Source organism: Falco naumanni, chromosome 3 (genome assembly GCF_017639655.2).
Source record: "Falco naumanni isolate bFalNau1 chromosome 3, bFalNau1.pat, whole genome shotgun sequence".
Lineage (NCBI taxonomy): Eukaryota > Metazoa > Chordata > Aves > Falconiformes > Falconidae > Falco > Falco naumanni.
The window spans coordinates 18,272,544-18,287,558 of NC_054056.1; positions in this window are offsets into that span (position 1 = coordinate 18,272,544).

Consider the following 15,015-nt stretch of genomic DNA (forward strand, 5'->3'; position numbering starts at 1 on the left):
GCGCACCCGCCGCGGCCCGGGGCCGCTCCAGCTCTGGGGGCGACACCGCCCCACCGCGGGACGGGCCCCGGCTCCCGGGGCCTGGCGCCTGCCTTCAGGATGCCGCCCCGCGGCAGCACGGCCGGACCGAGAGCCGCCACTGCCGTCGGGCGGGCCGCAGCCCTCCGGGGGAAGAGCTGTAGAGGGCAGCTGAGATTCTCCGGCGGCAAAATTTTTCTTTCCTTTTTTTTTTTTTTCTTTTTCTCCCCCTTCATCTAAATTATGGTAAAGAAAACAGTGAACCTTGGCTGACGTGCAACGATAATCGTGTAATAATTAGCAGTTACTTTGAACTTAAATCAGGTAAACCAGAGTCCAATAATTTAATTAATTATGATAGAAACAAAAGCCGCCAACAGAAGTTATGGCTTAAGGTACTGATTATGGCCATTTGATCAACAACAAAAAAAAGAGGTAACAGTCAGTACTGTGTCGTTGTTGATGCATAGTTTAAATCCTGCAGATACTTAAGAATGTTGCACTAGAGGTGGTGGAGGGTTTTGTTGGATAATTACAGTTGATTGAAATCAACACATTTAACTAGAACACTCATATTTTTATGAATCATGGTTTAGGAAATCATCACATGATCAGAACAGTATTCCTGCTCAAAGCCACAAAGGAAGGGAAAACTTCAGAGCTGGTGATAATATCAATAATCTGCCTAATTTGGTGCAAAGGCAAGATCTTGAATCTCATATTTCAGGTGAATGCTCTGATGTTGACCCTGACTTAGAAGAAATTACGACGGTCCCAATTTAATTTTGTTTTGTGCCGAAGCAAAAACAATTGTGGAAACTTCATTTTTGGGGAAAAATTTTTTGAAAACTGGTTTTCAGCCAGTTTGGGCTTTTAAAAACATGTATTACATTAGTACTGAAACGTTTGCACTAAGTGTGCTAGAAGTTACGATCAATTTGAAGATGTTTGCATGCGGTATTCAAATGTCAATTTAAAAGGCAGGCAGTACATGTTTTGCAGTCAATTGAACAGTAGTGGAGTGGAATGGGAAGAGGTGGTCCTTTGCTGCAGGTGTAAAAAGTAACAGAGATTCTTTGAAGTAGAAAGGATTTACTTTGATTCAAGGAAATTCTACTTTGAATTGAGGGAATCTGAACTGGATTCCTGCTTATCTTACTGAAGTTCCAAAGGCCACAAGGTGCAGCATATACATGGCATGCACTTCCACAGTACCAAAATAGCAGCTGTAAACTAAGATCGGTAAATGAATGTGTAAACAGGAAGAGTGATATTTCCCAGACATGCAAAATAATTTGACACTATCATATTTAATAATTAACTACATCAAACTGCTTTGGCAAATTTCTGGCATCTGGAAGCCTCAACCAGAGTTACTATGACTGAATTTTCAAGAACTCTTTTTAAAATGAAATAATATACTGAAAAAAAGGTAACTTTATCATGATAACTTTAAAGTGAAACAAGAAAGGAACTGATTAGAACATTACTCTCATGAATAAAGCTGTACAAATAAAATTATGCAGTGGACCCAGATTTTGTCAGACTAATGTATTTAAAACTGCCGTTTCCTCCAAAGTCACACTTTTGGAAATACAGAAAAATAAGGTGCACAGTTGCAGAGAAGAGTTATTAATTTCATCTGCTACATGAAAATAAGAATCCACACAGTAAACAAGTCATTTGGAAAAGCTTTCTGAATTTCAGCTGCTGTAGTCACCTCAGAGGCACGGTTCAACACAGTGACATAGCAATGCACCACCTCTTTGGGAGCTGCTGGAGAATTTGTGTCTGGGACTAAGGATTCCATCCTATCACTTGCCCCTCGGCTGCACATTGCTACTCTTTTCCTTGTTTCCTTGCTGGAGATTTTGACAGACCATTTCTGCTTTCAGTCTGCTGCAGTCCTGAAGCAGAGGTGATACGAAAATCAGAGGTACTCGTTCTGAACTTGTTCTGGTACTTGTTCACCAGACAAATCTCAGTTTAGGACACCATCAAGATTAACATACTGTACCCCAGTCTTACAAAGTGAAGAAAAATGCACAGAAATGCAGATAATACTGAAAAGAGGTACAGGAAGGTAAGACCTTGAGGGCTGCCCTGGTCACCAAACACAGTCTCCTGGGACAATGGACTTCCACACACGTTTTGTGCTGCCTGAACAGATTTACCACCCGCTGTCTTGAAAACTTTATGTCAAATACTTTCTGCTCATTAGGGATATTCATATAATTTCTAGCCTAAATTTCATCAGAAAGTTCACAACCTATTTATTGCTGTGTGAGCATTGCCCTTTACTGTTGTTTGTGCTGATGTTTTTTACCCTGTAAAAGCAGTCATACTCTTTTTCAGCATTCTTTTAACCCAAACTGGGTTAACCTGAACTTTATTTATGTGACATATATCTGCATTTATATGACAGGCTGTCCCAAATGGCCTGAGCAGTCCTTCTCTGGAAAGAAGCTTGAATTAATCTTTCTTAACAGAGCTCAGCAGCGCACACACACAGGTGAGGTTTTACTAAGCCTTGCGGGCTGGCCACAGTACCTCCTCATCTCTGAAACGTACAGCCCAAGACACTCCAGAGTGGCATTTGTTTTTATGGCCGCATCTCAGAACCCATTGCAATACTCATCCTGTAATCAAGTAACGTAGCCAAATCCTACCCTTTTCCACTGGTTTTCAGTGAATGAGCTTGTAGCTCACAGGTGATTGTTTTGCTGCTATTGCATGGTCTTTCATTTCACAGCTTGGAATTTCGCTATGCTAATGTTACACAAGTCCTCAGTGTCAGCAAGTCCTTCCGATGCAATCTTCCTTTCTATGGATGGTGACTCCAAACTCCGCATCATCAGCAATCAGTTGTGGATGCCAAAAGCACTAATGAAAATATTAAACAAGATGGATCCTGAAGTGTACCCTTGAGGTATTTCTCTTTTGACCTCCTTCCAGCCTGATTGTCTCTCCCCTTTTTCAGTAGCAGTTTTCTCCACAGATCACTGCAGTCTACAAACAATAGCTTAACACCTTGACAAACAGAACACTGAGAATGTGGTATTCCTGCATGAAATTGTGGTAAATATTTGTGTGTCCTAAAATACGTACATCATCTCTGTACCTCTAACTCTGCTGCTTATACATGACAAAATTCCAGGTATATATGCTATTGCAGCATGGCATGCACTAACAAATGAGGCAAGATTTCCCCCATGATTATTAGCTTAAAAAAATTAAAATATTTATGCTGAGTGAAAACAAAATTAGTTTTCATTAGGTTCACATTTTTTGAAAATTGACAGCTCAATAGATTTAGCTATTTGAATTTTTAACATATTTAGTTGTCCACACATAGAGCCAACCATTCTATTTAAAAAGAAGTCTTCATAAAAATGGACATTTTAAACCAAACCAGAGTTTATGACCGTTTGGGAAAACCACACGGTCAGCAAAGTTGCTATGATCAGGTTGGAGAACTGTGACCAGCCTGAAGAACTGTGATTTCCTATATGATTTTCAGATACGTGAGAAAGTGTGGAGTTGGATTTGAGAACAGGCATCAAGCTTTGTTAAGCTGCTTCAGTGAACTGAGCCCACGGTTTCAAATGATGTGGTGAGCTTACCTATCATCTTACTATTGAGAAGCAGAAATGCTGAGAACTCAACTAATATTAAGGGACTGGCGCCTCTCTCCATGAGGAGAGGCTGGGACTGTTCAGCCTGGAGAAGAGAAGGCTCAGGGGAATCTCATCCGTGTGGGAGGGTGCAAAAGGGACAGAGCCAGGCTCTTCTCAGGGGAGCCCGGTGACAGGACCAGCAGCAGTGGGCACAAACACAGGAGGGTCCCTCTGAGAGTCAGGAAACACTTTTTCATGGTGAGGGTGGCCGAGCACTGGCACAGGCTGCCCAGGGAGGTTGTGGAGTCTGAGTCTTCACCCCTGGAGATGTCCAAAAGCTGCCTGGACATGGTCCTGGGTGACCAGCAGTAGGTGGCCCTGGCTGAGCAGGGAAGCTGGATCAGATGATCTCCAGAGGTCCCTTCCAACCTCAACCATTCAGTACGTCAGTGATCTCATCATTAGAATGAGAGGCTGGTATTCATTTCTGCTTCCCCATTGCCGCAGCTTGCCACTTGCTTTGTGCTGTCTTTAACAGTCAACAGAACTGTCCCTGACATCATTCTCATAGCCCAGCAAAAAATACCAGAATAGATTTCTACTGAGTTACTAAGCTGAACAGGTCCATTGAAGGTCCAATAAGCTCCACAGCTTGGGCAAGGGAAGAAATAGGCACCATCTGTCCCAGAGCAGGGAATTGAGGAAGAAGTAGACACAAGCCAAAGCACAAAAATCTTTCCCTTTTGGCAATGGTGAGCAGTTTAACTGAAATTAAATATAAGCAAATAACCTGGGATGCTTTTACTCAGTGTTCCCAAATATTCCATCTTTTCTATCATCTTCTGCAAAAGAAAAATTAGTTTTTAAATATTTTAAAAAATCCTTTATTAAAAAAATACAGGGCTGTTATTTAATTAACTGAAAGCCCAATTTTCTTGAAATGGAGAAATCTACTACTGATTTTTTTTTGCCAAAAAGTTTTCCTCTCAGGACTGTATTTGATAATGATTCATAAACAGTAGGCCTACTATAAATTCAGAAAAAGTGAAATAAAGCACTAAGATTTTGTTAAGATAGCTCACAAATTACAAACATATTCCACAAAGTTTTCCCTGAAAGAGTAGGGTTTTTTTCATGCCACACTTGGGAAGTCAACATCACACATGGGCATCAACAAAATTCAACTTTTCACTGTGTCCCTTACCTCATAAATGTCCTGCTTCACCTTTTCCTTCTGTGACCTCCAGAGTTATTAGGTGTTTATCAAAGCAAGCATTATTATTGTAGGTATCCAGAGAAATTTTCAGACTTATTGATCTAGACATTAATATTAATGCAGGTAGGAAGCAGTGCGTATTTGTTTTAATTTTTACTTCTGCTTATTAATTATCTTTCATCTAAATTTCACTATGAAAAGAGGAATCACTGAGCGGTACATTAATACTTCTCTTATTGAGGTTCAGTAAAATAATATTTACTGCCCTTTCTGAAAATTTTTAAATTATGATCTCAACATTCCACATGCTTTACTTTTTTCCCTCTTAAACAAATAGAAAACGTCCTTGATCTACTTCCACATGACCAGTTTTATTTTCATTTTAACTAAGTGTCAGCTATATTCTGTGAAAGAGAGAGACAGAAAGAATGCTTCTTCAACAGTGCAGCGTTCTGTATCTGAAAGAAACCACACAAACTACAATTTATGACTTCTCTGTTTCCTTCTACACCAACTGAGTCTGGGTTCCTCCTAACTCGGTTTGCATCACTTTGCATCATGTGTTTGTGCTAGTGACCTTGCACCAACTACCTTCGTCCTGCTCCCCCACCAGGCAGGGCTGAAGCAACAAGCACCTTCGCAACCAAGCCAGACACAGGCTACGTAACCCGTTACAGACTGGCATCCAGTACAGATTTCAATACAAGCTACATATTACAATTCCAATTCTTCAGTTAAACCAGAGATCTTTTTAAACCTCAGGGATGATGTATTTATGATTCAAAGGAAAGAATTTGGCTTTCTGGCCCTACTTGCACGGAGCTCTCAAATCACTAAGAGAAAAGGTAATGTCACAACATGTATGTTGTGTCACTTTGAGAATCATATATAACCTTTCGGCATTAAAAAGCAGCCATCAAAATGTAAACACTGCGAGATAAAAATGTATCTGTGTTGTGTATCTAATGATCTGTGTTAGCGAATTCGGATCTACATACTGCATTAGGGTACTGCAGTCTTGGATACTATATGCTGATCACTAGATTTAAGGATGACTCAAATTGCTTGTCATATCATCTCCTTATTTATACTGGTATTTTTAATCTTGAGATAAGATTGAATACTGTTGATTAACAGTGGTGATAGATCTCCATAGTAAACATCTATTTCTCATTTTTCTCTTGAGCAAATGCCCTTTCTTTCTCTCCCATAATAAATTATGGCAGATTAAATTTTGCTTTCTTTATGTGTAAAGGTGTATCATAATTCAGCTGATGATATTACTATAAGAAAATCTTCATAAAATCATATTCACTTTTCGGTTGTATCAGTGGGAGCATGTTTATAATGGTTTGCAGGCAGTGGGAGAGAGGAAAGAGGAAGAGGCCCAGAAGTATCTCAGTGGAAGTCAGTCACTGAAATTCTTTTGATATTCTCTAGACTACACGATCTATAGAGAAAGAAGTCATCAATACCAGCTAGCTACTTCCAAGGCACCTTCAAAACCTGCAGGCTGCTCAAAATTGTCATAGGAATTGGAAACAAAAATCAAACAGAACTCCAGCAACAAATACACAGTTTCCTTCCAGGAAAAAACAGCAGATGCACACTTATCCTGTTCTCGAACTCCTTACGAGGCCACAGGTATCGGCCACCATCAGAGAGCTAGGGGGCTGGCTGGAAGCAGGGTGACCTTTCCTTATTCTCATAATCACAGCACATTTAGCTCTAGCAGCAGTGCTCATGACTAACACTTCACGTGAAACTTTGTGACCTAGAAAATAATCTAACAAAGGAAAAGGAAGCTAAACAGTGTCAGTTTCTCATTATAGGGGAGGTTTCTGAAAGGTCAGAAAGTTTCTGAAATAGAACGCAGTAGTGTACGGACAACACAGTTTAAAAAAATATCTAAAATCAGCAGCAGGGGTTGAGTTTATACAATATTTGTAATTATTAGGCTCTATATAAGCAAGAGACGTTCACAAAATAAATGTTTAAGCCTGGAGAGTTCTTAAAAGACAGGACTTAGATTTACAGAACAGAGCATTTAGTGATTTTATTATTTATTCCAAATACCGTGGCACCCACGAGCATTGACTAACCTCTTTTTTGTTCCCACCTCTAATTTCTAGGACTGTAATTATTGATTTTATTTCTTTTTCTGTGCATGACTTTTAAATTTATTATCCTGCAATTTCACAGAATGTTTCCTTGTTCCTGTTATGTGATAGGAAGAACAAAGGGTTCCAACTTACTTCCAGTGTTATTTTACAATGTACAATTACCATATACCCTCTTACTCACTGTCCTCTTAAACCATATCATTCTTTCTAGTTGTTCTTTAGATGCAGGATTTTTCCCCATGCTTCCCAGCTTCCACAGTGCTGCCTCATTCTGAGTTACCACTTCAGTATTTTGGATTTGGACAAAGGTTCATTGCACTTTACATTATGTACCTCACTGAAGTTAAGACCGTATTTACTTCAGTGTTCTGCATTCAGTGGAAAGACACACGCTATCCATAGGGAAACTCCGGAAATTCCAAAACAAAAATTAATTACCTTCTGGAGGGTTAGGGGGGGGTCTACTTTAATAATTCAGCCATTTCAATGATACTCTTACAATTAAGTGAGAAGAACGTGAAGCTACAGATAGTGAACAAAATATTCTAAATAAGATTGTAATTTCAACTTATGTTATATTCTCATTCTTTTCTATTTTTTTTTAATTCTATATCCTTATTACTGCTACATGCTTGCCAGAGTTGTTTGGTTGGGTTTTTGTTGAGTTGACAAAATTATTTTTTATTTTTATAAATAAAAATAAAATTATATTTTTATTACATCTAACCTATCCTAAAGATGATAGGATTTACTTAGAATTTTATGAGTGTTTAGAATGAGTACTTAGAACTTCTATGAGTTCAGATCCCTGGCCTCCACAGTCAAACACTTTGCTTCAATCAACAGACTTTCATCATAAGCCAGTTCCTCTAAAGTTCCTCAGGTTTTTTCTTTCTCTGACTAGCTTCTGTAACATAATATCACTTGCATATTTTTAAGTGTATTAAATTGGAAGCTATTACAACTTAAGTTTAAATACATTTCAAATTAAAGCATCTTTAACCAGGGAGTGGTATACACATTTGCTTCTCTTAAGGAGGGAGATAAAGCTTGATTTCTACCAATTCAAAAGTTTACAATCAATTGCTACCAAGAAAATGGTATCAGCTGAAAACTCGTTTTCAGAAGCACTGTTTGCAATCCCTTCGCAATTTCACAGTTATATAAAAATGACTCGTATTTTCTTTTGAACTGATGAGAGTATGATCTTATTTTAGATCAAATAAGGCATTGCTTTAGTTTGCAGACTGAACTGTAATCCTCAGTAAACTCTAATCTTGGCAACGTAACAAATGCAACAACAACAAAGCTGCTTCTACATGTTGTTCTTCCTTACAGCTATGAGTAACTTCCCATATATCAAACACAAAGCTTAATATAATCTCGGTCATTCTTTTCTCTCTTGGGGGTCTTTGTAAATTGTATTGCTTTAGGAAATCTAATACAGTGACCACTCCACCAAAGATATTACAGAGAAGTGAGGAATACTAACTTAGCAAAAAGATCTGTTTAATTATAGGAGTTTGGGTGGGGGTTTTTTTGCCCCCTTCATGTTATCATTTAGAAGTCATATTGTTATCTGGCATATTTGGCATGTTTTAGCAGAAACCGCAAGATTCTATTCAAAAGAAAAAATACTACAGACCTTGACTTTACTGTTATGTCTTTTTCCCAGAAAATCTGCTTCATTGCACTTGATTTCATATTGAAAATACATGTACATTCCAACATGACCATTAAAATACTTTCTATCAAAAACATGTTTTTAACACAGATTGATAGCTCATGGCAGAAACGCAAATGGTTATTATGCACATGAGATTCTGGGAAGGCAGACAGCAGTATTTCTACTTGTGGAATTAGGTAACCTTTTGCCTGGGATCGTAGAGGTATCTAGAAATTAGGGCTATTTTTCTTTTTCTTTTTTTTTTTTAATTGGTATTGAAAACACTTGAGAGGGCTCTTCTGTGCTTCTATTTTTTTTTAACATAGAGCATAGCTATACACAGGAAGATTCTGTAAGGGCTACAACACAAACAAAATATTGACATAACAAGAAATTGAAAACTGAAGGGAAAAAGAAGAGCTACCTTAATCCAGCTATTAGGAAATGCTTGCTTTTGCTTTCAGTTATTTAAATCCAATAGCTAAAGAAAACAAATTAAAAAAACCACATAACAGAACAAGGGAAAGACCCCACATTCTAAAATCATGTATGAAGGAATGGGTGTAAGTTATGGAAATTCCTTGCAATCACCACGTGGGATATATGAAATCAATTTATTTAGCATAGTTAAGGAAATAACTTCAAAAGCTCAGCCAAAAATGAAGGTTTTTAAGGAAAGTACTTCATAAATATGACCTAGAGGTGCAGTAAAAACGTGATGATGTTTGGAGAAACAAAATAACATTGTTACCATAGGATACACATCATTGAGCAATATTTCACATTTGTTTATGTTTCTGCTCTTGGCACGTTCATGGCAAATAACTTGCATATAAGATCTTGAGTATAAGGAACAGACTTACTGGCTCATTTAGCTGAATCTGTCACAGACTTACTGGGTGTGATTAAAGACACTTTCTATGTTCTCTAATGCAGTACAGCATCACAACACCCAGCTACTGGCTTGGAAGTCTCCATCCTGTACTGCGTGGTCCTGGCTTTGGTAGCTGCAAAGCCCTGTTTGCAGTAGGCACATTACCTGTCTGATTATTTCATTAGCCACATTCTGTATTACTATCATTAGTATAATTTCAAACCCAGATCTTTATCACTCACAACAATTTTTTAACCCGCTCTGATCAGGATTTTCCTAAATTTGTAACAATTTAGTGACCATCCTAGCCCAAAACTCCTAAGTGTGGGGTTAGTTCAGAACTTTGATCTTGAGGTAGACAACCCCTTCTGGCCAGGCCCTCTGGTATCCATACTGATCTGTAAAACTATTTTCTCTCCCACTTAAGGGCTGCCATCACTGTAGAGAGGAGTGATGTCAAACTGCACCTTCATAACATTTATTATGTCCTGTGTTCAAACTCAAAAGTACTGCATTTTTCCAGCCTGACTGCTGTTTGTGGCCTGATAAAATTCAACTGCAGCAGCAAACATGCTTGTAGCTTTTCTACTGGTATCTAAAAGGATGCATTTAGAGCAATGCAAATATTTTCTTGTTTATTCAGTGGCTACATCACTAGAATAGAAGAAAAAAAGTATTGATTTGGGTGAAATCACAATTTAAAAAAAAATTATACAAAATTTTTAAAAAGAAAACCACAGTAATTTCTGATAAACCTGAAATCTTTCACACCAGAAAGAAAAATGGCCTTAAAAATTTAATTTTCCAAGTTACTTAGCCTCAGGTTTTTGCATATGGTAAAACAAATGCAAAATGAAAATTACTGTTCAAAACAAATAATTTATTCTGAATCATTCAAGATCAGTAATTCAGAATTTTTAATATTTTCATCACTCACCAGATTTTTTCAAGTAAAACATTTTCTAGTAAGCAGTTTAGTCCTCTCGGAATTATGGTTATCATTGAGTTTGCTTTAAAAATAATTCAGGTTGTATATAACAAAGATGGAAATGGTCATCATATGCCAAGTAATCATTGTCTTTACTCTCTGAGTTGATTTATTATTATTAATGCTGAAATACTTTGCCTTAAAAAAGAATTTGAAAGCACAACTAATTGTTTTTCTTTCCCCCCCTGCTGTGAGTGTTGCTTTTTCAGTACCGAGCTATTAATGAAGTAGATTCTGAAACAAAGTAATACCTGAGTGGGACTCAGGTTCCACTTCTCTTTTCATTAGCCTGTTTGAAAACAGCAGGTGAGTAGGACAAATTGGTCTGATACCGATTGCTCTGCACTGAGTTCATTTTTGGCAGTCATAATTAATTAAGAATCAAAGTGCTCCAGCATCATTCCACGGGGTATAGTAGAAAACAATGATTTCCTATTAGTAATTGCAATACACAGGACAATAAATGAAATTACACTGATCAGTAGGAACAGAAATATCTGGAAAACAAACTTACATTATATTAATTCAAAATGTTAGTCCCCTAACATGCATCCCGCAATACCTCTAATTTACAACAGATCTCTATTCAAGTACAACTCGTTGTTCTGGTACAGTAACATATGAAGAAAGAAGTGAGCTAAAGTTTAGCATATCAGAGACTGAGTAAGTTTCAAAATGTTGGTGTCTAGACTAAACTGTCTACTAAAACACAGTCTGTGCCGAAGGAGGTGTGAAGTGCAAGGAGTTGTTGAGTTCATTGAAAAGCAGGGTTTGCTTACTCTTGTTTACACTTGGTCTGAACAGGTCTGACATTTTAGTTAGTTTTATTTTCAGAACCTGAAATTCTAAGGAAAGTGCCCCAGGTACCCTGCAGCTGCTCAGGGAATTTAAAGTTCATGTAGCTATCAGTATTTTTCTAACAAATTATTAATCAGAATTGACAGGAATGACAGTTTTTCTGGGCAACTGCAGCAGCCTGCCCGGAACCTGCAGACCCACGAAGCCGATGCCAACACTTCAGCACCCCCAAGGTGTGTGTGGGGTCATCTTGCCAGGACTCTGAGAGGCCAAGAAACACAAAAGTGTTGGTGTTCTGGATCAATAAATTTTTTTCTTGTATTTTCTTTTCAGTATTTTCTGACAAATTTTTGTTTCAGGGAAAGGTTTGTTACTAACTGCAGCATGATGAGTATAGGCCAGGGAGTGAGAAATGTCCATAATGTTTCCCTGAGGGACCCCAGGGACTGCACTGCACACACTGGCAGCACATTTCCCTGCCGCGATGGCTGCGAACCATCGTGCAGGTGTAGGCTTACTCTTCCTTTGCATCTCCCTGAACACTGAGCAACCACCGGGTATTGCCCATGACTGTCCCTCCGAGGCATGGATGCAGCAGTGGTCACAGTGCCGCTACTTAACAATGAAGTAACTACACAGTATGTACAGTAAAAGCTAGCCAGCCACCCTCAGGTCTTGCTGGCATTCCAGGTTCTGTCAGCCTGGATGTATATGACTAACGGAATATCATTATTCTTACTTTCTCACGTTTTAGGGAAAGTTCTTAGCGTGAATGGCCCCAGCTTTTGCTGCCAATGTATGACCACAGGACACTCATTTACTGAGCTGCTCATAATGAGAGAAGATATGAATGAAGGAAAATCAGAGACCCTGGTTTTTGGTATTGCAGGAAGCTGCAGTATAAGCGGTGTGAGTAGTGAAGAAACTTGGAAACACCCAGGGTGAAAAACAGGGAGATGGTGAGCACAGGGCAAAAGAAGAGCACAGCGAGACTCTGGACAAGTTATTTTTGTGTGAAATGGCAAGAAATGCCCTGAAATAGAGAAGCATGCAGTAAGCTGGGCCTAGAGCCATGGTTCTGGCACACACTTCATGATTTGATGCCCCTTCATAGTTCTATCTTACCGGGAACCAGTGCTCTTCTTTCTCAGATCTATACTGATTCTTACATCTGGAGCGCGTCTCCTGCCTCACAGTGGGTCTGTGATGGTGGGTCTGTAACGCTAGAGACCGAAGCCAAGAACAGAAGCGAGTGTGACAGGAAGAAATCTTTTGCCATTCCCTCCCTTTCATCTTAAGATTTGTGATCTTGTTTTTCAGTTATTACAGCTGAAGGAGCATATAACACTATCAGACTTTGATGGGGGAGGGAAATAGTAAAAGTCCACAAAAAAGAAGTTTTTCTCCTGTGTGCAAAAGAGGAGGTGCATGTCTTTGCAGATTTGGTGAGTCATGCCTCACAGAAAATTCTCTTGGGACCCAAGAAACCATACTTTCTTTTTAAGGTGAAGGCAAGATTCATAAAGATGAGAACAGTTTTCTACCAGTAGGAAAATTAGTATACTGCTACTAGTATTCTACTGCAAGGAAAGTCCACATAAATGCGATCAAATGTCAATGCATATAGCTTTGATGCTTTCTTATTTATTAACTTACTGTAACTCCATTAGTTTCAAGAAGGTGGATCTTCATACTGGTGTATGCTGTAGGAAAATGCTTTCTTACTGAATCTTCCAGTCCTTATTTCTTATCGGCTATTATACCATCCATTGCCATCCTGTCTTTCTCCTCTGCTTCATATCCTCTCACAGTTCTGGAGTGACTGCAGAACTTCTACTTCCCCCATGATAAATAACAGAAAGGAATTCCCATCCGTGTCAGAAGCTGGAACTGAATTGCTTTCGTTTGCATTAGGCAATTAGGCTCTGCTGACTACATCTCCTACAGCTGTGTTTCACCTGTAGGGTGCCTCAGGAGCCCATTAAGAGCAGCTATTAATAAAAGCAAGATAATTCAGCTGTCCCATTAGCACAGCTTCATTGAATTTTGTGAAGAGTTTACTTTTATTTTGGATTTCTCAGCTGGCTTAATCATAGCCATGAGGACTTGTCTTAAATAGACTTTGTTTTTCAAACTCCTTTTAGCTGCCACTCCCAGAATATTTCAGATTGCATACCTGAGTATCACAGCTGTCCAACAGTCTAATCTTGTCAGGTAAGTGTTTTTGAACAAAAGAAAATAACATCAGTAAAGCATTTCTAGACAAGAACATTGCTGGTTTTTTCTTGAACAACAGGAAAGCATCAGTAATAAAAGGATCAAAACAACAAAAGGAAGATTTTATATGATCATTACAATTTTTAAAAATGAAAATTCCCATGAAAGTAATAACATTAGAAAATTAATATTATATTTCCTTCTATTTCTCATTGATCAAATAAAAATGGATCTGGTAGCATAAACAACGCTGAGTACAGATATGCTAGTCACCATTCACTTATTCATTTCAGTCTAGTGGCTTTTCATTCTACAGCTAGCTTAAATTTCCTGAGGCAAAGCCTGTTGTATGTTTTTGTTTTTCCAGAGGCAAATTTTGTTGCTCATGAAACTCTGATGCTGTCCTACTCACCTGAGGGTATAGCCAAGTTGGAATTTTGAACCATAACAGTAGATAAAGAAATTACTGCCACTGAAAAAAAGGAGGGTGAATACATGGTCTACTACAACAGAAACTAAAGAGTACTAGGCACCACGCACTTAAACCCTTTGCAGTGGTAATGTTTCCCCTCTGTTGCTTTAACACAGTAAGAGCATAAATGAGCACAGCCTAAGCCAATTTTAGATGGATATTACAGAAATATTTTAACTGGACTGAGATTTTGACTGAAGTAAGTTCAGATGAAGTCATTTGGCTCCAATAATGCTAGATGATTTAAAGTATACTGACCTCAGCATTTATGTACTCTCAAACCTTTACCTTAAAGTGTCTTGACATAAGTAGGTGTACGGGGGGAACCTACAGCTAGGACGAAGAAGCATTTTCTCAAACTGTAGAACAGATACACAGGAATGCCAGTGCGTGCTTTTTCAATATATTTGCAAAAAGAAAAAGTTACTGTCAGACAGACAAGACACACAGCTGCTTGTTTTGGAACACCATGTAATGGTCAGCTCCGTTTCAGGCTGCAGTTTCTGAGTCTGCTTGTGTCACTTGGAAGAATCTGCCAGTGACCGGTATCTCACTGGGATCCATTTCCTTCCCTGAGCTTTCACCTTGCACTGCTCCAGGGCGGCCGCCACCACTTTCTGTCTTCCAAAGCCACACAAACAAGATCAGCTAATGCCATTTGGGATTCATACTGTGTCCCTGCACTCTGCTCCTCAGCACATCTGCTTCCAGTAATGTTTGGTGCAGACAGCAGAACTGCACTCTGTGGTACAAGCAGAGAATCTATTTATTCGAGCCCTGTGCTGTATTTCACCTCCAGTGCCCATGTCTCTTACTCCTGTGAACAACTCGCCAACAAGCAAGTGGGAATCACTTGTAGGGAACACAGATGGTTATCTTTATACAATGCCCAGGAGGAAAAATACTTCAGTGCAGCATTATTTCTACAGGAACAAAAATACACAGAAACCAGAGAAAACGCAAAACTGCATTATTTAAGTTAGCACCCGGACCCCTGAATAAAGATTGGCAGATGCAATGTGTTCT